The following is a 27,154-nucleotide window of genomic DNA, read 5'->3' on the forward strand; positions in this document are numbered from 1 at the left end:
AGGAGCGCGGGGGCCGGGGCGGCGGGGGGGGTGTTCTGTTCCAGCAGGTCAGCACGGGTGGAGCTCCCTGCCGCTCCTGACTGAGGGAGGCGGCAGCGCTGCAGCACGGGGGCATCGCGTAAGTCAGGCGAAAAGGAGGAGGGGGTGGCCGAAGGAGGGAGGTTCCCTGTGTGAGGGGTGGCATTAGATTGATCGCTGTCCCAGCTCACTCCGGCGGAAACTGTGGTATTTAGCTTAGAATTTTTCTCGCTTGTACGTGCCTCAAGTTTTTTACTGTTGTTTTTGGAATTTCACCGTTGATTTGTGGTTTTGTTAAATTTTTTAGCTGCGCTTCCTACAGAATCCAAGGTCACGCGTTCAGCCTCTGTGCTTTGATGCATTCCTTCCCGTGACTGAGGACTTTTCAACCCCCCGGGTGCTCCCGGCCACGTTTGACAGAGGGCCGGGGGTTGCAGATACCGCTCCCTGCTCTGGATTTAGTGAAAATCGGTGTCTGTGCGGAGGAGTGCCTCAGCTGCTCGCGCCCCGGCTGAGGGCAAGGCCGCGGTGGGAGCTCACCCCGTGGCGGGCAGCCGGCGCTCTCCGTGCCACAGGCCGTCCCGTTCGGAGCTGGCGTCCCCTCAGAACCTGAGCCAGGCGCTTACGGCCGCCTGTTCCCTGGAAACGCCCTCTAATACATAGGCAGGTGAGGGAAGAGTCTGGTTTAGTCAATGGAGCTAACGCTGACTTCAGTGGTACAGAAGGAAAATTTCATTTACAGTGCCAGGTATCGTATTACAGCATCTCATTTTTTGCTGTCGTAGTGATAATACGTATTTCAGGCGTATGGGTTTGCTATGCTATTTTGCTGCGCCTGCTAACTACTTCTAATGAAAATAAGGAAGTTAGTGTAGAGTTGGGTACAACTTTGTATCCTGACTGAAGAAAGTATTCTCTTCTGGGACAAAAACTAGTCGTCCGTTTCTCTTGGAGTTTTTAAGTGGTACTGCAGCAGAGCCTGGTTTTAACTGTCAATGATACCAAGTTCAGCTGTGGATTTGTGGTCCAAATTTTAGGACTGATGTCTAATGTTGTAATAGTTACGAACAACCTCCATACTGTTATGTAAATATATGTAACTGTGCATTTGTCTACTAGGTGCCCAATGTCTGGGCAAAAAGCCTCTAAATTACAAATTTTTTCTCTCTAGAGAAGGCTGGACGGCTTTTTGTTCCACTGATCAGGAGATGCACAAATATTTGAGGAAAACTTTACCTTTACAGTTAATCCATATTTGTTGGGGGAAGCCACAGTGAAATACAGAAGCTTTACAGTGATGATAGGAGACTTTTTTAGTCACTTTTCCCCCCAGTTTTAAACAAGTATTTTAGCAGTAAGGCTACAGATAGAGCTTCGAAGGACTATGTGCCGATCTTTTATTTCAAGCAAAAGAATGTAGAACTTGATGTAGTGGGGTAAATCGTATCCTCTTCAACCATTAATATCTGCTTGAGACAGAAGTTAAATGTTGACATTCACAGGCCTTTTTTTAAAAAAACATCTGTGACTTTAACATAAACATTGGTGTTTTACACAATGAAGGCAATTAAAAAATTTTTTTTTACTGTCCATTTTAAAGCCTTGACATATCATCATGACCAATTTAAGTCTTCTGTTCATTAAATACTAACACAAGCCCTACTTTTTTGTATGTCACTTAACAAAATGATCCCCCCTTCCATTTTTCTTAAGAAGCTGCTAAAAACTTGAAAACATTAAAAATACCTCACAATGCCTCCTATTTCTGCATTATTGTATGATTTTACCATCTTTTATTACTAATGCATTACTGATATAATTTATATTATAAGATCTTTATCTTGAAGAGTTAGTTATTCTGTTCCTGCTGCCTATACCTTACTGAAAATTGCGTTTTTGCCTAAGATACAATAACTTACATGTTAATCAACTAGCATGTCATAAATGCAGGAGGGAAACAGCATGAACAGTAAGGACGTAAGTTCCAAGAAAGGACAGCAACAAAGCTGCTGGGCGAAGCCACATGAGGATTATAAGAAGTAGTCTCTCATTGTCAACAGGTTTTCCAAATCCTTTGGAGAACTAAGGCTGAACTTTGTCAGCTTAAATGAGACATTTGAAAGATCCATTTAATTTATTATAAAATCGAGTCACCCATTTAACTTGGAAACAAGTTGGTAACAGACTGTTTATTGCTCACCAGTTGCCTAGGGCAGTGGTCTCCAAAGTAAGGCACGCGCAGCCCAGGGTTGTGCAAGACTGATCCGTTGGTGTGCATAAAGAAAATTTTAGAATTTCTACTTACATTTATTATCTTTAAAAAAGAAAAAAAAGAAATTATGCTTTACTAATATTTAATATACAGCTTGACACTGGTGCCCTCAGTTGGTTGGTCTTTATGTTAGAGGGTCCTGTGTCATGTACGGTACCAACGTCTCCTGGAGGCAGAGGGGTGTTCACAAGGCAGAGGGGTTCCCAGTGGTGCCTTCATTCGTTTGCTCACTTTTAGTGGATCGTGATGTATTGCAGTTTGTGTGTGCCTGGTTGAGTGGATTTATGAGTTATATTATCTAGTTTTAACTAAAATAATGCTCACAAAATGGACAAGTGGCTTAAAGAGATTCCTGCAAAGAATCCATGGGTTGAAGATAATGCGAGTGCAAGCGAACAACAAGAAAATGGCAGAGCTGACGCTTCACCTACTCCTAGTACAAGCTCGTCAGCCACGTTACAAGGTAAAAACAATGACATTCTGATCAGTTCTGAGGAGAAGTCAGCCAAAAAAATTTGAAATTATCAAGAAGACTACTTGAAATACGGATTTATAGCTGCTGTCATTAATGATGAACCTCACCCTGACTGTGTATTGTGCCCTGAGATTATAGCTAATGGTAGTATAAAGACATCACAATTAGCAAAACATTTAAAAATTAAGCACCCAGAAAATGAAGACAAACCTCTACGGTTTTGCAGTGATTTGTTTTAGAGTCATGTGGTAACTCAATCACCTACATAATCACATCAGTAAACTTAATTGTAAATCTTTAGAAGCCTCTTTTGAGGTTTCTTACTGTCGTGGTTTAACCCCGTTCAGCAACTAAGCACCACGCAGCCGCTCGCTCGCTCCCCCCTGGTGGGATGGGGGAATTGGAAGGGCAAAAGTGAGAAAACTCGTAGGTTGAGATAAAGACAGTTTAATATGTAAAGCAAAAGCTGAGCACGACATCCCTTTGGTCAGCTGGGGTCAGCTGTCCTGGCTCTGTCCCCTCCCAACTTCTTGTGCACCCCCAGCCTGCTGGCTGGTGGGGTGAGAAGCAGAAAAGGCCTGGGCTCTGTGCAAGTGCTGCTCAGCAGTAAGGAAAACATCTCTGTGTTACCAACACTGTTTTCAGCACAAATCCAAAACACAGCCCCATAGTAGCTACTGTCAAGAAAATTAACTCTATCCTAGCCAAAACCACTTAATTGATAAACACTTAATTAATAGCGAAAGACAAAAAGGTACATGCCATCAGGGAAACACTTTTTCTTTCTGTGGTGGTAACAATGGCTGAAATAGTACATGGAAAACAATATGGAGACAAAGTAAAATGCATTCCTTTGTCAGCAAATGCTATTGGAAGATTCATAGAAAACATTGCTGAAGATTTGAAGAAACAAGCGTTAGCACACATGCATTGTGGGAGGTTCGCTATACAGTTGGCTGAAAGTCCAGGTTATTTCTAACATGTTTCAGTTTACGGTATTGCTAGATTCTGTTTCAGTAATGACATACAGTAGAACTACTTTTTTGTGAACCAGTAAAGGAAATATATATACTGGATACATTCTCATCAGCAAATGAGTTCTTTAAGAACAGCAGTGTTTTATGGAAAAAACATGTAAGTGTAACCACTAATGGAGCGGCTGTTTTGACTGGAATAAAGGAAGGGTTCTAGAGTAAGCTTACAGAGATTGCACCACACATAAAATTAATGAGCTGCATCATTCATAGGCAAGCTATTGCAGCAAAGAAGTTGAAGCCAGAAGTGCACAAAGTGCTAAAGGATGTCATCAATGTGGTTAATTTTGTAACAAGATGACCTTTAAGTAGTAGAATGAGATGGGGAGTGACCATAAAAATCTTTTGTACCACACAGAGGTTTGCTGGTTATCTCATGGCAAAATGCATTGAAGAGTTCTCAGACTTCAAGGTGAGTTACGCATTTTTCTTTCACAAGAAGGTAAGTGTTCCAAATTTGCTGACTTTTTCTGTGATGACAAGTGGCTGTCAGTAGGATGTAATCTAGCTAACATTTTCAGAAAAATAAGTACACTTAATGTGTCCCTTCAAGGTAAAGGGGACACTTTAACAATGAACGAGAAGGTAACTGCTTTTTGAAAGAAACTGGTGCTATGGAGAGCATTTTGAAAACAGAATCACAGAATCGTTAAGGTTGGAAAAGACCTGTAAGATCATCAAGTCCAACCGTCAACAATATACATAACAATAATTTACAATTCCAATTACAAAACCAATAAACATAGCAATAATTTATTTCCAAATGGACGTTTGGAAATTATTGTTGTGTGATATTGTGCCAAAAATGATGTGTCACCTATAAAACCTATCATATCTGTACACTTAAAAAACTTGGAAACAGAAATTTGTAACCTATTTAAAAATCTTCCAAATGAAGCGTTTCAATGGGGTTTGAACCCATGTGTTAAAAATACAAAAATGCAACACCTTTCCATTAGTTTGCAAGAACAAATGATTAACATCAGGGAAGGTGAAAATTTACTAGCCAAATTTCAAGTAAAGCCTTTGCATAATTAGCAGATGGGAGTGAAAAATGAGTATCATGATTTAGTAAGTGCAGCCAACAATGCACTTCCTCCATTTGGATCTGCGTATCTTTGTGAGGTGGTTTATTTCAGCTACGATGGCCGTTAAAACCGAGTATCAAAACAAACGGACACCTTCAAATTGCTGTTATCACGAAGTGTTAAACCAATATTTTAAAAAATAATGAAGCAATTATAGCTTCAATCATATAGCTCTCACTAAAATGTTATTATTGTTATTAATATTATATTGTCCATTATTAATTTTGTGAGAGCAAAAAGGTTGCCTGTACCATTAATAAATAAAATTATAAAAAAAATTTCATCTTTATCGCATCCTTTTTTAATTTCTTTTTTGTGTATGTTTTATAATGTACTTTATTAGTACTGTAGTACATGTATATAACTTATAAATTAATATACATATATTGGGGGTGTGGGCTCAATATTTTTTTTACTGATAGGTGTGCGTGATAAAAAAAGTTGGAGACCACTGTTGTGGGGGTTAGATTTAAATTTTCTGTTTGAATTGCAATCTTCTGGACATAACTGACTTTGTATTGCTAAGTTTTTAAATGCACAATCCAGCAAGCCTGTTGCTGAAATGCACCCTTATTTTGATAAAAAGAAGCTAGAATTTAAGAAGTGCATATGTAGATGATTTTATTATTCTTATCTGGAATGGCCCAACTGAGAGTCATGGGCAAGTCTGTTCAGCCACTATCTTCTCTGTTACGTTAGCATGCTGGGATCAGACAGAACTGTTGCGTGAAGCTGTGGAAGCTGGAGCGTACCCAGAAACACCCAGCTTCAGTCCTGCTAGTCACTGCTACACCTGTGTGGGAAAAGGGACTCCTGTTCTGTAGAGCTGAGGTCAGAATTCTGCCTCTGTATGTAGTGTAAGGAGTCGTCCCAAACTAGCATTTGGCCTGTCAATGAGGCCAGAAGCAGCCTATTCAACTGAAAAACATCACAGTTTACTTTTGAAAGCCTAAATCCAATTTAACTAAACAGGGCTTTAGTGCTAAAGCGGCGAAGACTGTAATCCTTGAGTAGTTTAAGCAACCCTCCCGCATTTCAGTGTGCAAAACCTACTTAAGTATTCATTATTGCCCTGTGTGCTTAAAGAACAAAGTAAGAGTATGTTGGCAACAACACAAAAAGGGTATGGTGATACTCACAAGCTTTTATTCTTAATGTGTGAGAAAGAATCCATTAAAAAAATAGGCAGTTTCAAAATACTGTAAATACTTTGGATGCATAGTATCCAAAATACACATGCAGCATACCAGTGAATTACTTGCACTCTCAAATCAAGCCTGGAAGACTGTTAGCTGCTAGATACGGATACTTTCTCTCTGTTGTGAGTTATATACATATAAAAAAGAGTTAAAAAAAACCCCTTTGTTTCCAGGCCTGTTATAGTTTACTGTCACACCTCAAAAATACAACAATGCAGCCTTTAACAAACCCTTCTGAATTGTCTAATGCATAGTAATAAGAGGAGTTATACTACTTAACCTGTATAAAAATTTCACAGAATTTATTAAAAATACCCACCTGTCATAATGTTTAAATTATTGAGTATTTCATCACTTCAGCCAAAAGATCCAATTCTGGCATTCAGAAAGTCTAGCCTGAATTTCATTTGCTCTTTGAAAAGCTGTGGTATGAAATTAATTCTTTGGCCACAATGAAGTCTCTTTGCCTTCGGTAGCACCGTAATTTCACCCTTAATTAATACAAAATGTCCATGAAGTGACTGTGACATTTGTGTTAAACAGATATATTTTCAAAGTGGTAACGTCAGTGATAATATTTTATACCAATGAAAATGACATTCAAAACTGCAGTGAACTAGGAACATGCATTATTTTTCTTTGTTGCTTAATATATTAAATACATATAATTAGTCGTAGTAGGCTTCGGTTAAAAATTTTCCAGCACTGGCTGGCACAAGCAGATTTTTCAGGTGTGATTTTACATACTTTCCCATGTATAGTTCATTGTAATTGTTTCCCTTCTTAAATAAGAAACTAGCAACTTAGTGACAGAGTGTTAATGAAATATGATACATTCTGCTTAGATACTGTCATTGACGATGAAGACATGTTTTCTTAAACTGTTTTTATTGCCTCAGATGAGTATCAAGGTAGTATGGCTACTGGAATACCCTGCAAAAGTTGAAGAGAGTACTTGCTAAAAACAACAAAGGACCTGGTTTCAAAGGTAGTGTTCATTAATGTTTTTTCTTACTACGTATGAAGCTTTTTGTGTGATTGATACCTAATTCTAAAATAATTCTACTGTGAACTATTACTCAGATTTTCTCAATCTTTTCTGTGATTTTTATCATCCCTGAGTTCTGGTAGTTAGTCCTGTTTCATCCTGTTTGGAAATAGCATTGTCCAAAATAAATGTCCTATGTAGGAATAGCATCACCCAAGATAAATATCTGATTATAATAATCTTACAATGAAACATAAGAACTGGAAGTAGATACAGCTAATCTGGAATTACTTATTTGCTAAACTTCTTCACAGTTTCATTTTCAGTATTTAAAATGAAAAATTCCATTAAGGAATTATCTTTTAGTGTTTACCATCTATGTTGTAAACCATGTTGTGGATGAAGACATCTTCATCACAAATTTTGGCATTGTGTTGCAATAGTCGGTGGCTTAAAAAGACAGCTACGAAAGCACTGCTTGCAGTTCCCTGACTCATGCAAGAATAACCCCTGCCTGAGTCAGAGAGCAAAATCTGCATATATTGTGATGAGACTGTGTTAATTTTATCTGCAAGCAGTTGTTGAAACCGTAACACATAATGCCAAGGAGATTTTTCTAGAATATTGTAAACATGTTCTGCTCTGCTGTGCCAAAGCATTTCATCACAAAAATTATCTCTTTTAGAGAGCTCTTCTGAAAGCAAAACATGAAAGAAGAAAAAATAGTTAGTCTCATGATTTATTTGGGGTTGTCTTATTCTTGGATCTCAACAATTAAAAACAAAAGAAGAGAGAATGTGAAAATAGGATGTGATGAAGTGGAATCAGAAGAATGGGGAAATGAAGTAGAAAAAGTAGAAGAGAACATGGAATAAGAAACCAGTAGGGATTTACAGCACGACAGCTACCTTGTGGATGACTACTGTTGGCTTGGATTTTTAGAGCAGAAAAAGTTAAAGGACATCCAGTCTAAACCAGATCTATTTGCTATTTTAGTTCTGTATGTTTGAGGCAGGAAATAGCTTTGAAATGCAGCAATTTCCTCCCTAAAAAAGCAACTTACTTTGCAAATATTAAAGTCAATAGTACTGCATGTCTCTGCCAATAAGTGTTTAGCTTGAAATGCATGATGACAATTTTGATTGGGGAAAGAAATTCTTTCAAATAAAATGATCTGAAGGAGAGATAACAAAAGAAACTTTTTCTGAAGCATTTGTTCAGTAGTAAGGGGTTTTCATGTTAATGTTACTCTGCCTCAGCAGAGAAATATTGGGTTTTCAGTTTATTTACGTGACCTTGGGTGTGGTACCTTCCTTATAGCAGAGCTGAATGATTCGGGAGCTTTTCCTTAAGATAATACAGCATTTATTTTCTCTGCATCTACTAATAGCACTGACAAATGAACCAAAGTCAGTATCTCTTCGCACTGGTTAGGTATCAGAAGTTTCTTTTTTCTATTTGCATGCTAGTCACTATTAGATATTGTCCGCAGGTTTCGATCCTAGAAGTTGAAGCATGCAATAGCAAACCTGTTAAATCCTTCTGTCATTCCTTCTCCCAGCAGCAGTGTAGTTCTCAGGCAGACATTGTAAAAGAGCTATGAACTTACTTCCGTATTTCATTATTGACATGTTTTGGAAAGTTGTGGTGGTGATTCCCATCCATGGTGCTTTCATTTCAAATTTAAGGCCCCATTAGAGCTTATCTACTCAGATGAGACGTAACCCTCACCAGTGGATACTTTTTGTAAATAGTTTTATTTTAATGTGCTGGCACAGCCTACTTTACTTTTTTTGGGAGTGGACCTAGAATTCACATAGGAAAATGAGGTATCTTGGAGATGCTGCAGGATAAGGAAGAAATAGATGTGAAGAAAAGCGGGAGTGAGAAAATTAGAATAAATAAAGCACGAGAGCAGAAAAATCTGGAAGACCCATGTGAGCCTGCTAAACTTGGTGCAGCTTGCATCTCCTGCACGCAGGTTCAGTGTCAAACTCTTCGCCATTACTCTGTTCCCCAGTACCCTCAATTCAAACTTGGAGTTTGGCAGTTGAACTGTTGGGATTCTTTTGATACTGTGACAAATAATAATTAGATGTATTGGCTTCATGTTTCTGCTTAAAAAACTAGCTGTGTTAGTGAGGTAACCATCTCTACGCATTGTCTACAAGCATACTTCAGTATCAAAACCTAGTCCTTCCTGGCTTTAGTTAAAAACAAAACAATATTCCTACTAAGGCATAAAAGCCATAGCAGTTCTCATCCATGCTTCCTGCAATATCCATGCTATCCTGCTTCCACAACCTCTATAAAACTAATTGAAAGAAGGCAATTCTGAACAGGTTTAGATTTGTATCTGTTGGTTTGAATGTTTAAGCTTGGCTTTTCAGAGAGTTGTCTAAAAGACAGCTCCTTCACTGCCTCTAAAATCCAGACTTTAGGTCATACAGTAAAAGTCTGTACTTTTAATGCTGAAACTAGAGTGGCAAACTGAGCCATTGATCAATGCTAAATTAATCCCATAGTATGGAAACATAAGTGCAATCATGAAAACCACATTGTGCAATCTGATGAGTGTGAATCATGAAATACATGGAACATGAAAGAAACTTTTTTACCATACAGGTTGTAGAGGTGATGGTTCTTAACTTACCACAGAAGGCAGTCGTGTAATACAGATTTGGTGTGCTGCCTGAAGCGTTAATAATAAAAAAGTTTAGTGCCATTGTACAGCTGTTCCAGAAATTCTTGGGAAAATCGTGGGAACTTGGTTTAAATAAGAAATAGTAAGTCGATGTTGTGGATTTCTTGTGATATTAAATATAATTCACCATTTCTGGTGAATAATACCTCTCTCACTTGTTACATATTTAAACCAGAAGCTGTTGTGAATGGAAATCATATCTGCATAGTACTTACCAGAGTACCTTCTTCTTGACAGGTAGCCCGTGGCACTATTAAAATACCACAACATCAGCATAGATTTGTAAATCTGATTTTATTTAATGCTTTAATTTATTTAGATTTTTTCTGTTGGAAATTATTAGACTGGTTTGTCTTTGTAGGGGGAATAAGTGAGAGAGTCATTCTTCTGTGACCATGGGATAGTGCAGTTGAAATCTCTTCCTGCCATTCTCAGTCCTATTTCCATTGAAGTCACAATCATGTAAATATCAGACTTCAGAGATGTTCATCTAATGCTTGGGATAGATTTCTTTTAATGGTAGTAGTCTGTGAATGACTGAATTAGGAATGGAATTTATATTGTAATGGTTCTATGTATTTTTAGAACGTGGGATTTTTTCATAACGGAGGCACATGTGGGAAAGCCTGAGGGCAGACACAGAATTTTAACTGTGATAAAGAGACAGTAGTCATAGGAAATTTTTTAAGTGGTGTTCTCAGTGCTCTGGAGCTCTTTCACCTTTCATGACAATTCCTCCTTTAGAAGGTACATTCTACAGGCAAGTTATCACCTGATTGCAAATTTTGAAAAGTCACTTGGCAGAATCAAGAATCAACATGTTTCCAAGCAGACTGTCTGATTACTTGATCTAATCTAGCTAATAGCTATTAGCATGATTATATACCAGGCACAGTCCACATCTAAAACAAGCGCTTCAGCACCCAGGCATATGGAATATCTTCCTCATGTATCATGTTTTATTTAATTCATCTCTCTGTGTTGTTAAATCTGTTGCTCATGACTCTACAGTATTTTCCCTTATTCATCTTACCTCCAGTATTGCTATACTGATACTGTTTTTACATCTGGTAATTGAATGGTGAAATGCTATTGCTGTGCTCTTAAGCTCAGTTACAGACAGGCAATACATTTTTCAGTTTATACAGCCATTTTTAGATGCTGCAGGAGCATGATGCAGACAACAAATATTCTGGTGCAGGTATATGACTTATTTTTTATTGATACATGCTTAAATTTTTTTTTCCTCTGTCCTGGGTTTTTATTGTCTCTTTATAGTAGTTCAGCATAAAGTTAATAATGTTGCCAAGAACATTATTGTTAAGTGTATCTGAAGCATGGAGAAGACCAATTAGTGAAGGCAGCCATATGCTCAGTGATTTTTATATTGATATAATTGTTCACTAGTGCATATATTATGTATCTGACAAAATCTGTAGGAAGTCTGGCTTCACATCTGTAAAGCTTACATGTTTCTTCTAGGAAACTTGAGAAGTTCGAGTTCTGGTTCTGATCTGGATGCCAGTTGTTTCACAGATTACAAGAGCAAAAGAAGTGTCCTGGCACTGCACGATAGTGCTGGAAGGTAAAGGCTAATATCATTAAGGAGAAAATATACCTTACTAGCTAATTTTTGGTTAAAGAATCAAACTTTTTAGACAGAATGACCAGAAAGATATACCTTTGTCATCATGTGTTTTATCCACTGAAGTGTCCTTGTTAAAAAAAATTATTACTGGGTAGTGGAATAAGTGAATCTATTCTAAAGAATTAAATTGCAACATACTGAACTGTATGGAAACCCTTATACAGATTTCACTATTCCTGTCATATAACAGCAACACTTGCTTGCTCAAAGGTTAAACATGAGAATTCACTGTATTTTCTTGCTGTTGATCATGGCTTTGGACATTCACCCTCAGAAAACAGCTTAATGGTGGGAAGCAAAAGAAAGCAAAATATTTTTTAGTATGTTGCAGGTTTTACATGTCATGTGGTATTGAACTCCTTGGAGCTAGCCAAGTGCAAATTACTTGTCATCGTATCTATTTTTCTGAACAAGTATACAAAAGCAACCTTTTGTATGAGAGTGACTAGCCACTAGAGGGCACGTGATATTCAGTAATTTAATAGTCATTCTTTACCATACATAACTTCATACTGGACCCAGCTGTAAAGAAGAAATTTACCTTTTTCATGGAGGGTAGAAACTGATTCAAATTCTTCAGTAATTGCCATTGGAGCAGCAGCTTTCTGAAACAGTAGTGATTACGGGATGCTCCTTGGAAGCATATCGATAAGCTGGAAAATGGAAGGAGAGAACTTGTGAATTGCCCCTGCTCTCATTTGGCTGGCTATCACTTATAGCAGGGTTGGGATAACATTGTAGTAGTACGGAGCTAAAATGTAATTTCTGTATTTACGTAGAGGAATAAAAATTAAACAAGAGGAAAATGTTATAATTGATAGTCTTTGCAGAATGTCATAAAAATTATACAAAGGTGCTAAAATTGAATAATCAGAATTAGTTTTAGTATACCCATTTTTCTTCTGTTTGTGTTGTTACGATAGTTATGGGGAGATTCATCTTGCGAGGCAGATGACAGTCTTTCCTTGTTTGAGTGTACGGGTCAAGGTTGAGGTGTGGTGGGTTGACCCTGGCTGGACGCCGGGTGCCCACCAAAGCTGCTCTATCACTCCCCTTCCTCAGCTGGACAGGGGAGAGAAAATATAATGAAAGGCTCATGGGTTGAGATGAGGACAGGGAGATCCCTCACCATTATCGTCACAGGCAAAACAGACTCGGCTTGGGGAAATTAGTTTCATTTATTACCAGTCAAAATCAGAGTAGGGTAATGAGAAAATAAAAACAAATCTTAAAACACCTTCCCCACCCCTCCCTTCTTCCTGGGCTCAACTTCACTTCCGATTTTCTCTACCTTCTACCCCCAAGTGGCACAGGGGGACAGGGAATGCGGGTGGCGGTCAGTTCATCACACGTGGTCTCTGCCACTCCCTCCTCCTCACATTCTTCCTCTGTTTCAGCGTGGGGTCCCTCCCGTGGGAGACAGTTCTCCACAAACTTCTCCAACATGAGTCCTTCCCACGGGCTGCCGTTCTTCACAAACTGCTGCAGCGTGGGTCCTTCCCACAGGGTGCAGTCCTTCAGGAACAGACTGCTCCAGCATGGGTCCCCTGTGGGGTCACAAGTCCTGCCAGCAAACCTGCTCCAGCGTGGGCTCCTCTCCACGGGTCCACAGGTCCTGCCAGGAGCCTGCTCCAGCGTGGGCTTCCCACGGGGTCACAGCCTCCTTTGGGCATCCACCTGCTCTGGCGTGGGGTCCTCCCCGGGCTGCAGGGGCACAGCCTGCCTCACCATGGTCTTCACCATGGATGCAGACAGAGTGGGTTAGTCCTTCTGTCTTGTGAGGTGCCAATCACTTAGAAGAAAATGAGAAGGAAACAGAGGCACAAGGATTCCTCTCTTTCCCCCATCAGACTACAGAGTAGGATCAGCATGTATGGGGCAGTAACACATATTATGCTATATAAATAATATGTGTTGCAGGCTGTGGAAATAGAAGTCTTGGGGAAGCGTGTCCTTGTGATCTTGTTTACATACTGCTTGGAAAGTGCAGGAAGTGATTTGTCTGTACTGTGTTGACAGGGAAACAAAAGTATTTCATATTCTCATAAATGTAACTCTATAGATGAACTGCCACTAGATGGTGGTCATGAAGCAGAGGATTTTAGCATTTGTAGGACCAAGCTGAAATGAGCTTTCCCAGCTCTTCATATCTCCTCTTAACACATAGGCTTTGTAAACTACGCAACTTACACCCCTGCGCATCAACTAGGACAGTTTTCATGCTATTTGAAGAGAAATCTTCATCTTAGCATGTTTGTCCCCATAGCAGGATAGCAGCTATAGCCTTACAATTTACAGCCAGACAGTTTGTTCCTCTAGCACTATAGCAGGATACGTGCACAACACCTTCTGTGCCATTGGACCAAACGGGCTTTATGGTCTTGTTAACTGCCACCATATCTTAAAAGCACTTAGATTAGGGAGGATAATCACTGAGACAAAATTGCATGGCAGCTAGATCTGCAAAAACCACCTAGTGAGCATTTTCAGAGTGACTTGCTTTTCTGTGCAATTTGTTAAGTCAGTAGGCTCTGTTGAAGACTATATTCTTAGATTTCAAGTTTGGTTTCAAATATGGGTCATTTTCAACCTTGTTCAAACAAACGGACTTAGAAGTTTACTTGTGCTGAGAGTGGTTTTGCTTAGTCTTTTTTACAAGCTTCATTGTCAAAATTCATAACTGGTAAAGAGTTGAACAGAGAGTTTCAGTCATGTGAAAGGAGTAGGGTTATGACAGAGTTTCCTTTGTAGCCCTTAGTATGTCAGGCATGAGCAGGGGTTAACATTCCTATAAAATTTAGAAGATTTTTTTTGTTTTCAACGTTTGAATGTTTAATAATATCAGCAAGCTAGACAAATTCAAACTAAATGCCTTTTTGACAATTGATGAATGGCCTTATCCCGGTTTCATTGTATGGGTTTATAATTGTGTGCAATATTTGAAATTAGATAAATCTTCTTCTAAAACAACATAGTAACCTCTCTGGATGAGTGACAGCTTTAAATAGGATCTGGATCAATAGGAGTGCTGGAGAATTTACAGCCAAACTGAAGGAATGTATATTTTGTTCTCTTACTAGGCACTCATATACAAGGATTGTTTTTTGGTCAGGAGGGAGATTGTCAACAGTAGTAATTCAGCATCTCATGTGATATGATGATCTAAGTTTCCTGTATCTCTGGCCATTCTGGGGATGCACTGGCAGACTCTGGATTTACTTAACTATTTGGATAATTTTAGGACATAGTCAAATGAACTGTGCTACAAAGCTTGATGATAAGCCTTCTGTAATGATCTGGAGGTCTTTTGTATTTAGTCCTAACGGAGATCAATCTTTTCTCATACTGTGTGATTACTTTGTGTCGATGGATGTATGTGTAGAGATATTTACTAATATTTAGGGTACCCTGAAGTAGTAAGGAGATACGGTGCCTGAGATTATTGGCCTGCTCTAGGACTCAGACTGGTCAACTTCATGGCTAAGGTCAGTGAACCAGCTGACCCTGACAAGCTGATCCAGCCCTTCAGATGTCTGTGGAAGTGCTACTGCTGTAGTCTCCCAAAGGGAATGCCTGCTTTGCTTTTTACAGCACTATGAATCTCTATTGGCATGAGAAAAAAAAAAGTTGAAATTTCTTCCTGTGGCAGGATAGTGCTCTCTGCACAAACCGCCTGTAGGCAGTTGGACCAGACAGCTGTTGTGACCTTGCTTGTTATTAGCCACTGCCACACCCATTACATTCTTTTATAACCACTTTTATTCCCTAGACTAAGCACAGAAGCAAGAACTTTCTATTTTTGCAATTTAATAGCATACCTTCCCAGCAAACACTGCCTTACTGCGTACTTTTCCTGGCCTGTGTTCAGAAGGGGTGTGATCAACACCTGAAATTTCATCTATCCATGTTAACTAGTCTGCCCTCACTCTTTAAATAATGCGTAGGAGTTGAATCAACTTTGCATGTGGTTTGAGCAGAAAGAAATGCTTTGAACATCTAAAGAGAACCAAAACCTTAATATTATGTATGAATGCCCATGTTCAACAATGGAATGGGCAGTTACGTATGATGGTATCTCTGAAGAAGCTGTTGCATTCTCTTTTTAAAACACCATAAAGTATTCCTGTTCTCATACTTTTTTTCTTGTCCTCAATCCCTCTTTAGAGCTTGCCTACAGATGTGATTAATTCCTCATTTCAGCTTCAGTCTTTTTTTTTTAAACTCACTAGGTTCCACAGACAAGGGAAACTGTTGTCTTAATTGTTTGCTTGCATGAGCCAACATGTCACTGAAGATTTAATGTGCAGATTTATAGTATTCTCATTGGCAAAGTATTTTAGCACAGACCATCATCATCATCATCATCATCATTATTTGGATTACTAAATCCTTTTGCTATGGGGAAAGAGCCTATTTCAAAATACTTACAGCGACAGACTTTGCAGTGGACGAGCAAGTGTTCCATTTTCTGCTCTGTGTGTAGGCTTAACCCTCCTCCTAATAGTTCCATTGATGGAGCAATGAGTGTCAGCTGTTTAATTTCCTAGGGTAACACTGCTGCTGGTGACTGGCAGGTTTTCATTGTTCTTCATAAGGCCTTCTGTTAACACACTGATGGATCTCTGAATCCAAAAACGTCCACTGTGTTAGTGACCAGCTTGTGTGAACTGAGGGAAGTCTACCCTAGAAATTTCAGATCATCTCACATTAGCTATGACATATAAAGCTTTCATGTGGCACGCTGACTTTTTCCCAGCTTATCTTCAGTAACTAATGAAAAAAACCCCATCCCTTATGTGAAAGTATGCGGGACTCATTTCAATCACAGAATCACTAAGGTTGGAAAAGACCTGTAAGATCGTCAAGTCCAACCGTCAACCAACAAACACCACCATGCCCATTAAACCATGTCCCACAATGCCTCGTCCACACGTTCCTTGAACACCTCCAGGGATGGTGACTCTACCACTTCCCTGGGCAGTTTATTCTTGTGCTTCACCACTCTCTCAGTAAAGAAATTTTTCCTAATATCCAGTCTAAACCTCCCCTGGCGCAACTTGAGGCCATTTCCTCTTGTCCTGTCACTTGTCACTTGGGAGAAGAGGCCAACACCCACCTCTCTGCAACTTCCTTTCAGGTAATTGTAGAGAAATAGAAACAGGGATAAAAAATGTTGATCTCTTTGTCCACGATACTACTTTTTGTTTCCTAACATTTGTATGAAGTTTTGTATAAATGCATGTTACAGTCCGAGGACGCATATGTCTTATCTATGATATACAGAAGTTGGCTTTAAATTTGCTAGTGTGAGCCCATCTAGGAATAACAAGAAGCTCAGTCAACACCTTACCTATTTACCCAGCTTCTTGGGTAGATTTTGCAGCCTCCATTGTGTTCCATACTATTGAAGCTACACATTTAACAATAATCAAAGTAGACTAAAGCTTTAGTTCCCAAACTGTGCTACTTGGGCCTTTGGGGTTATTGAATTCGTATTAAGTGTTTCAGAGAAGTGTGTTGTCATTATAGTGTTTCCAGTTACACATACAAAGAGATAGATTGACATGCAACACAAGTTATCAACACGTTAACTGTAACCCATTTTCCTGCTTCTTCCTTTAGTGTAAGACACACATACAACAATCTAATGTAGCTGTGTTACCAGTCTGTTGTTTTTAAATCTCCTTTGTATTCTATAAGCTCCTCTGGCCAGACTATTACTTTCCTGAGTGAAACTTGAAACATACTAATATCATTAGATAAATAAAATAAATGTAAACTAAGGTTTAGTCTGAACTGAATGTTGTCCAATATGCTTTTTCCTTCTCTCATGAACTGTAATTATTCTCTTGTGTGTGGAATATACGAGTAATTCCCCTATTTTGCAGTTCTCCACTGACCTTTGTCAAGTCTTGACCTTTGTCAAGAAACATGTCAACTCTTCCTCACACATTTTCCACTGTGGTGGGCAGTCATACATGTAGATGACAAGGTGGAGCAAAGCAGAATGCCGAAACAGTAGTAGGTCATGAAGGTGGCATCAAAGTAAGTCTTTTGACTTGCTCTCATTAGAACAGTGTTTTGTTTCTCAGGCACAGAATCTCAGTTATGCACATTATGTTTCTGACTCTTGCTTTTTTTTTCAGTGTTTATACCTCAGTTACTTTCATTTTACCTTTTTGCTTTTGAAGGGTAAGTATGACTAATATAAATGAGGCCCAATTTTGTCCAACAGAGTGAAATTCTAAATGGGTTGTGTTAGGTTGGAGTATGTAACACATAAGACCTTCTTTCATAGCTTTTATTTCTTTACTTCGTTTATTTAAATTTAGTTTTATATGAATTTGGTTCAGCAGAGCCTGCTGTTCTCTGTTCTAGAGGGATGCTTGGATATATAGTCCATTGTCTACCTGATGTACATTTGTATGTGTAGGATGGATGGGATATTATCGTGAATATACCTTTCCTAATCTTCATTTTGATAGCAAAACAACTGATACTAGACCTTGATATTATTTACTATAATAAACTCTATTGCAGAATTTGCATTTAAGCAGAGGGTATAAGTGCAGAAGTAGCAAGTCAATTTAAAGCAGAAGGAGGCACCCCACTGTTACATGTGAGACTGATAGCAGGCAATGCTTTTTATAGAATAAGTAATGCATTCTAATGCAGTTTGCTGATATAGTACAAATTTCTTATTTATTTTCTATGATGTCCATTATGTTTTTAGAAAGTGATGCATCCATATGGAACTCTGCCTTTGGTCTCAGTCCAGATGTGAATCATTGCATGGGAAATATGAGCATTCAGTGTGCTCTAAGCCACGGAAGAATGAAAAAAGCCACTTTTCCAGCTTTTTTTTCCTCTTTTCACCAGAAAGTTATGCAGAGAATGTAACTGTTCCATAAGAGAGAGTAAAATGAAATTATGCTAAAATCTCACAAAGCATTAAGTGACTTTCTGAGTAAACTTCTTAAACATATGCAGAACTTAGAAAAATGTAATGAATCCTTTCCCTTCAAACACCCTCCTTGACAACAGGCAAGGTTAAGGGAAAAATAAAGTATGACTGGTTTTCTGTGTTTCAGCTCTTCATCTGTAGGTGGTTTACTTTCTAAAGATCTAGCTTCTTTCATTGGAAAAATGCATGCTATTGCTTTTCACCTACCGTGTATGCTCTAGCTGCTAAAATAGCTGATAGAAAGTCTTTGAGAGGTAGTGCTATGGGTGCTTGCTTTCTTTGTTTTGGCACTGCCCATTTTAAAATGCTGCCATAAATGAAATAGTGCTCATGGCAGATTGAAATTAAAGTACACAAGTCTCAGAGAAGTCTCCATGTTTTCATCTCAAAATTGAGAACACGGGCTTTTGACAGTTAACGCTTACTCTGGGAAATAACCTGTTCCAGATATTCTAGTGAAACTTGTACCGGGTTTAGGGAGATGCAAACACGCTCCCACACAAACTTGAGGAGAGGCTTACTGAAGCAAACTGTCAGTGCAGTAGTTGAGTCGTTGGTACCTGCTCTACGTCTGTGTACTACTTCGGTTTTATTTATTTGTTTGTTTTTAGCAGTATGGTTTCAGAATAGATTTCTAGTGTGGAAAGCTATATAGCTGATGATAGATTTGGTTGTCCTACATCATGTTGACAAAACCCAATCAGAACTGTATTTCTGGAGTTAATCTAAAAGTCCTCTAGAATGTTCCAGTTACACATTTTAAGCATACCTGATTAGGTTTTATGAAAGTAGCACATCTAGGATGATTACAGCAGCATGTCTAATTATGATGTAATTATCAACTCTACTGTTAATTAAAATGCCACAAAGAAAGCTAAGTAAATATTAAAAAAAATTTTGATAGCCTGAAAAACCTAATAAGAGCAAAAGAAAGCTCCATTTTTTTAAAAATACATGCACTTTAAAATGATGAATGCCCTGTAAGTTTCATGCATCTAAATATACAATATTTAGACTTTCTAATAAAGTAATGATATCTTTGGATAAAGGAACTCACAAAATACCACTTTGTTGCTAATTGTGAGCAAATGAAGAACCTTGCTGTCGATTTCTGTCTTCCTTTGCAGACTGTGACTTCTCCCACCTACGTTACGTGTTTGGAGAGAGGTATCCCTCCATATCCCCTGACAGAATGCTCTGAACATTACCCTGCTCCTGATTTAGGCTTCTCTGAGGTAAAACATCAAGGTCTTCTCCTTACCAAGAACTAATTACATACTGCAAACAGTGCTTTATGTACACCAGTCTTATATCATGTTTTCACGAGTTAAGGGCTTGGCTGGGAAAGAAATTGGATTGCTGGCTGTTTTCATGTCTTACATTTGCCAAACTCAGTGACTGACCTTTTATGTCACATCTGTCTTGATGATGAGAAGTGCTAATCTTTTAAGAACTTGAGTTTTGGATCCAGGCTCTGAGAGTATTCCCATCTTAAGCTAATGGTGGGCTGCTCAGAGAATACAGCCAGCAGCATACTTCAGATCAGAATGTCCTGCAAGTTCATGGCTGTGTTTATTCAAGACCACTCACCCAGTGGCCACCCAACAGAAAGCAGACACATACGCTCATGAGAATGTGACAGAAAAAAAAAAGGAATAAATCTACAGTCAGATGTTACAGGAACCACAACACAGTATATATGTTGCATTCACATTGTGTCGAAGGCATGTTTTAGCTTTGGAAAATGCTATTATGTGCTTCATAGAAAATGATTGTGGTAGGTAGTGAATGTTGCTCAGTACTCACCGGAGGGCCTGAGGCCTCTGCAGCCGATTCCTCTGAAAAAGTTGGTCTAAAAGGCATCAGACCTTTTGCTGTAGGTCTAAGCTGACAAAAGTCAGCCTTTTCAGGTCTCCCTTTCTGCAGTCCCGTTGCCATGCTTACACGTTGCTTGGCAAGATGGGAGGCAGCGTATCCCCTGTGAGTTGTCTTTTGGCAGCCTCCTCTACTGGCATTCCATAATGTGATGGTAATTGTACCAACGTATTTCCTGTCAGGCTTCCCATTCAAACCAGTAGTGCAGGAGGGGTGTATAGCTGTTAGTTGTTTGTGAAGAGATTTGCAGAAACTCACTTTGAGAGTGGCTTCTTGATAGTAAAAGCTATTGCCATGTGCGTGACAAGTTTAGAGGAACAAACTTTGCCATAGGTGAGCAGGTTTAGCCAGCCAAAGCTTATGGTTTTGTGGCTGTGGCTATCTCGTTTGGCATAGTTGTTATGAGTAAACCATGGCATTTGCGTCACTAGCAGATCATTTTGAAAATGTTCTCTCCTGAAGCAGCATGCCATGGGTTTTGAGATTATTGAAGCTCTTCTTGGACGAGAGGAAGTATGGTGTGGCTGTCTGTAGAGAATTGCATATGGGTAGAGTTGAGTGTTCATATGAATCTACTAATTGAATTGCTTGAGATGCTGCTGGTCATACAAAGGAAATGTCAGCCTTACAGAAGTCATCATAACTCCCCTGCAGTTTAGGGCATACATAAATGTTGGAATCCAGCTGAGTCTGGGCACTTCTCTTTGGAATGGTTGTACTTTGGATACAGTTTGTCTTTTGTCAAAGTTTCCAGAAGCAGTGAATGGCAAATCAGCAAGAGTATTAAAGTCTGCTGATTGACTGTCCCTTTTAGCTGGAGGAAAAGGATGATGCTTAGAAGAACTGAGAAGAATGTAAATTAATAATAAAAAGCACTTACACTGTACAAACAAGAAATTGCATATCTCAGCTTTAGTGAAAATAAAGCTAGCGTGGCATCTCAGATACGAGCTCAGCTAAGAATCAGTATGGCAAGCCCACAGCTTGTAAATCCTGTTTAATTCTCTCATTACTCTTTTGTAGTGTAAATACAAGGCGGTTTATAGATCATCCGGAAGAAATTTCAGACCAGACAAGTTCTTTCACTGATTTGAAACATGTACATTTTTTAAAGGGGGAAAATCATGTTTATTCTGAAATTATATCTATGCTGTGGCCCTGCCTCTTTTGTGCCAAAATGGGCAATAGAGTGTACATTTTCTGATTTTTTGAGAGTAGGAAAAGATGTGTACGTTAAAAGGATTAATCTCCAAGTGCTTTGATTAACAAGCAGTTATCTTTAAGGGAAGGTCACTTACTGCATGAGGAAGATTATAGGTAGTGGTGTTTCTGTACAGTTCTTCAATGTGGTGTGTTAAATCATAATCCTGGCTATATGAGTGGAGTGGAGCATGCAGAAGTTGACTGTGCTTAGTATTTTATGCAGTAGTTATTTGCCAAGATGTGGTGGGGTTTTGTGTTTGGGTTTTTTTTTTGAAGTGGGATATATTAGGAGTTTATAAGCACAGCGATAAGGAAAATGTGGGACGGGAAGATAATCAACAAATGGGATATCAAGAACATATGGCTCCCAATTGATGAGGGAATTCTCGGTCTCACAGGCCAAGGTGCTGATGCTAGAAAGGCATGACTTCTCCCTGGCAAGAGGTGATTCCATCCCTAGGAGAAAACAGAAATGGGAAAAGCAGTGAGCTGTATGTGTTTGTGTATTCTTCTGTTCACTGCCTGTGTTTAGAAAGGACCTTTTTAAAAGAAAATATACATTTCTGATGAATCAGCCTTGATTTGAAGCCTCCAATTGTTGGTCAAAAATGACTCAGAAGAGCTGGTTCCAATAGAAAGAGAGCTTCCTAGAATGCTATGTGAATGCTATGCAAATGCAGTAGTCTCTAAACACTAGTTTAGCTATTATTCTGGAATGGATAGAACTCTAAATATTAGAAAGAGGAGGAGATAGTGTATGTATCAACTTGAAAACGAGGTATTTGCTGGTCCTTATGTAGAAGCAGAAAGCTGTATTCAATGCTATTTGCAGCTGCTGTGGAGATGAGCAAGTTCTTAGTGCTTTTTCCATCTGTGGAAAGATAAAAAACCAGGCACATTTTCCATGCAGTTCAAAAGAGCTCACCTTTTGTTCTGCCATATACTGCTCAAACTGTGGACTGGACATGGCCCCTTCCACCTCCTTAGATCTTAACTGGCACACTGAGCTAGTGAACGTACGTACTTACCAGATCGTGCTGTGCTAACCATATCCTTTTCCATAATATTTCAGCTCCTGTAGGGAAGGGCATGTTCAAATTTTAGCTTAGCTTAAAACATATAATCACTGCTGTGTATTTTCTTGTAATCTTAGGAACAGGCCATTAGTTGTATCTGTAAAGATAGTCAGAACACACAGACTACTTTGCTGTAAAAAAACAACCCTGAAATACAAGTTTTGACAGTCTTTTTTATATCCCACAGTACAAAACCAGTATATTCAGCTCGGTTTCTTCCCTTAATTTGAGTTTGTCCAACAGGAGATACTTTTTCTGTGGTCAGGTCTGGAAGTTCACATCCCATTTGATACACCTGTGTTGAAAACCATCCCTGTTCTATTTATTAATCAGAGGAAAAACATTTAAAAATATATTGTCTGATCTTCAAACTAAAATAAATAGGGAAAAAGAGTGCATTAATTTAAATATCCCCATGTAAAGTGTGTAAAACACACACACCTCTGGAGCTAGACAGATCTCCTTCTACAGAGGTACTTGGCTTGTATTTATGTTCCAGTTCTTTCATAAAGATGATAAATATGATTGCTGTTCTAACGTTTTCTGAAAAACAAACAGCTTTGCAAATAGTAACTATCAAAATAAAGCAAGAAAATGAGAAAGCGATTTACATAAAAGTTCCAGATGCTTATCATCGTAATGGCTACTACTACTACTACTACTACTACTACTACTACTACTACTGAGAATTATTTTTAATCTGCTAAATGACTCTAAACTTAACTTGTTTTACATAGAAAATAAATCTCAGTAAGAATCTCAAAAGATGTGGTTTTCCTTCTCTTGATGTTTTTAAGCTTTCCTGCTCTCGCTTCCACTTTAGCTCATTAACCTAGGCACTAAGAAACTCAGTTTGTCCTCTTTATCATCTTCACTCCTGTTTTTTTTAGAACTCTGCTAAGTGGGTTTTTTCCTAGTTGAAGGGATGATTTGCATTGCTATGTCTTTTATGTTCCCTTAGCATGGCAGTAAATGATTATACAAGCACAGATGAAGGAAGGGTGTCCTGTGGACCAGTCTGAAGAATATGTAAAATTGCTCAGTCCCTGCTTGCTGCTGTTTTTTTGGCAGCAGCTAGAAGGAGCCTGGAGAAGAAATGCACCTTTTGTCTGAGGCAAGGTAGTATGTGTCAGTGGGCGCAATAGTCTCTGCAAAAAAGGTGTTAAAATGCTTCATTCTAGCCCTGTATAAAGGTATAAAGTGATGAAATATTAGGGCTAGGGAGTCTAAATTCCTTGGTGTAGAAAGAAATCTAGAATAGCCTTAGTTAAATCCGTACAGCAGTCAGACTTGGAGTTAAACTTTGTTGCGGAAGGTGATTATCATAATTAAAAAAATTACTTCATAACAATCCCCCAAATCTGAAAATACTAGGAAAAAAGTTTATTCCAAATTATATATCTATTCCATGACACGGGAGCAAGGTTTGTATTTTTCCAGAATCTTTATAAAGTTATATTGGAAATAGGCCCCAGGTGAATTGTAGACACATGGATAAGTCCAGGTATTTTTGAGATCGAGTTGGTTACAATTATTCAGTGTTACGAGCTCTGGCTATGTAGGGTTAAGTGTGAGGATGTGAATTGGTGTTGCCTATGCTGCAAGTTGAGCAAAACCCATGTAAATGCAGTCTGTCTACCAACTCAGCCTTTTAGAAGTCAAAAGTGCAATTCAGCAGCTTATTTCCCCCCAGTAGCTCATTAAAAATAACGAAGTTTTATGTATTTTTGATCTTCAGAAATGCTATTGTCCACCTTAAACCTAGCAACAGCTTTACACTGTCAGACAAGAGACCTGAGCACTTTGCTGACAGTGACCTGTTGGACTTGGCTGGGGAATAGGGTGGGACAGACGTATTAAACTCGCACTACCTTCAGTGACTGTATTAATAAATACACGAAGGATTCATCTAGTAATGTTTCAGTGTACATGACATTTTAATATCCACGTTATCATATTATCCTGAGGCAAGGGGATATATCTGTTAGATGTTTGGCTTCTTTTTTTTTTCCCCTTTCTTTTTTCCCCTTTAGTACCTTCAAGTATATCTCTGGCAGACTTGCTGTTTCTTCAGTATCTGAAAAAGTAATTAGTGTTTAAAATCCCTTCCCAAGTAAAGCTTTTTTTTTTTGGAAGAGTTTACTGTAGTTTTTTGCATTTAACCAACCAAATGTTTTGACTCTTTCTTTTCCTCATTTGTACATAACTGCAGTCTTTTTAAGGATTGATGTTTACTTCTCTCTTATTCCGTTACCTTGCAGTTTAATCATACTAGCTTTTTTAATTTTTATCTTTCTGAAATGTCTCGATAGATACTATGCATTTGCTTTAAGCCTTTAATATAGTGTCATTAAGTACTTTTCCTTCAATTCACAAACACCCCTTTCACAGTGCTCTTTAAAATTTTTTTACAAACTTTCAGGTTTTATGTAATTGTCATTTTGAAGTTAAACATCATAATAATAGCTGTCTGGCTCTTCCTTAGGCTTGTTTAAAAAAACTGAACTGGAACGGTGAAAAGGGCAGTTCCTGAGTACTAGTTCTGATACACTGTAGTCACTGCTGTGCCATTTCAATTTCGTAATTTTGGACCAGGATCTGGGTGTTCAGGAGCAAGTCAAGAATTTACTTTCCCTCTGATAGAGAAGTTGTGGAGAAATTCCTTTGTTTTTTTTTTAGGGAGAGGTTGCTCCCTGCCCCCCACCCCACCCCCCAGCTTTTATGCTTTGCTTCAAAGACTGCCTCATTCTGAGTTGTGTACTCTTCTGAGCCTGTTGTACGTTGCTAGACTTTGATTTATTAAAAAAAACAATTTTAAAAGTAAATATGTCAAACTAGAAGCCAATGGTATTATTCAGAGATCTTTAGCTCATCTTTGGAAACAAAGTTTTAACCTACAAGGATCACCTAAATTTTCTCTTTCAGTTATATGGATGTAACGTGACTGTGTCGTATTGGACTTAACTGCAGCCTGACTGAGGTTTTGTGAAGAGATGCAGATATCAGGAATATCAGAAGAGATGCAGTATGAGGCTCAAAAGTTAGTCACAGAACTTGGCAATAAAAAAACCAACTCAGCATTTGTTTTCAGCACTTATAAATGCTATTGTTATTCCTGTTGCTATCACTATTACCGTTATAAGTTACTACCTCAGTGATATTTCATTGACTTTATATAAACATGAGCTGCCATCAGATGTAAATTCAGTGAAAAAACATCAGATGGGAGAAAATTAATAAAGGTCATGCTTTCTTTCTGAAGAACTGTTACTTTCATATGTAGCAATGTATGATGTTCAGGGCTGTTGCATAAGATTCACATGTCAGCTGGAGACTGGTTTCTGAAAAAAGGCACAGGAAAAATAACCTTATTGTGTCAGCGATTTACATGAATCGCAAAAGGTGTAGTACCTTTGCCCAGCTTACGGTGGGTGGGTCAGCTTAAAAATTACCTGACTGATATTTTTCCCCTCATGGATGATTCTGTAATAGAGGTCACATTACAACGTAAATGTTTCTAAATACCTATTCACAGGATTTTCTTCTGTGTAATTTCAGTACAGTTAGCCTAGCCAAGTTTTAATTCCCAATCTGTTGAAGTAAGTGTTACAGGCTATGGCACAGCATGACAACTGTATGTTTTAAGTACCTAAATAATCTTGTTGATCTTTCCATTTTATAGGATGCATAGCAATTTCTCCCCTTAAAGTATTTTTAGACCTGTGTACTTCAGGCTTTTGGGAGCCTAACGCTGCTGTATTTACGCAGATACTCAGCTTGATCATGGCCTGCAGAGAACCGCGGTTTGCTTGGAAGACAGGAGTGTCGCTGTCCGTGGGCTAGTTATTCGGAAGCTCTGTTTTGTTGAAAAGGGGCTATTTTCCTCTTGATGAAGACTAGCAGATCTTTTCAAATCTGCGAGGCTGACACCTCAGTAGACGCTGATCATTGTTAGGAAGGCACCATTGTGCACAGTAGCAGTGGACAGTCTTAAACTTCAGTAATAATTGTCCAGGTCCAAGGAATGATGGAGCAAAGTAAGTGGTGCAGCCAGAAATTAGTCCTTGCCTCATTTCCGTCTCATAGCCAGAAATGAATCCTTGCACCTTTATGCCACAGCGTGTGAAGATTCCTCCTATCTGGCCTTACCTACGAGAAATTTCATAGTTGGTCTCAGAATGACAGCTTTCCTTCTAAGCCCTTTATCTACTGTTGTTGACAGCTGCAATAATTGACCCATAGCCACAAACTCATGGTTTGTTTGGGTTTTTTAAAAGTTGACTAACGTTTACATTGTTACCTTTTATGAGCATTAGTCTTTCTCGCAGTAGCTCAAACACAGAATGCACACCACTGGTGTCCTCGGCTGAGGTCTTCTCAGTTAAGCCAGTGCCTCTTAGCTGGGATAGGCTGGAGAGTTTGTCTTTCTCCAGCATTCGCAATCCTTCTTATAGCTAAACCTTGGCTTTCTGCATAACTCATCTCTGCTCCTACCAGGCTCATCCACATCTCTCTCCTTTTGCTACCCTGTAAAGTTGGGTTTGGCCGTGAAGGTTTCATCTCACTTGGCAGTTCACCCATATTTGTTGGGCCTGTTCTGTCTTCACATA

At 38.7% G+C, this 27,154-nt stretch overlaps 1 long non-coding RNA gene across 2 annotated transcripts; it reads left to right on the top strand.

Moving 5' to 3' along the window:
• The first annotated feature begins 47 nt into the window (after nucleotides 1-47).
• Nucleotides 48-25,802, top strand: LOC132317417 (uncharacterized). 2 transcript variants are annotated; one of them, XR_009484076.1, is made up of 6 exons: nucleotides 48-118; nucleotides 4,158-4,211; nucleotides 6,986-7,074; nucleotides 11,261-11,363; nucleotides 19,518-19,625; nucleotides 25,470-25,802. It is a non-coding gene; the product is annotated as an uncharacterized LOC132317417 (long non-coding RNA). The 2 variants fall into 2 exon arrangements; XR_009484077.1 differs by lacking the exon at nucleotides 48-118 and adding an exon at nucleotides 2,740-2,753.
• Nucleotides 25,803-27,154: the final 1,352 nt, after the last annotated feature.

Source organism: Gavia stellata, chromosome 8, assembly GCF_030936135.1.
Source record: "Gavia stellata isolate bGavSte3 chromosome 8, bGavSte3.hap2, whole genome shotgun sequence".
Classification (NCBI taxonomy): Eukaryota; Metazoa; Chordata; class Aves; order Gaviiformes; family Gaviidae; genus Gavia; species Gavia stellata.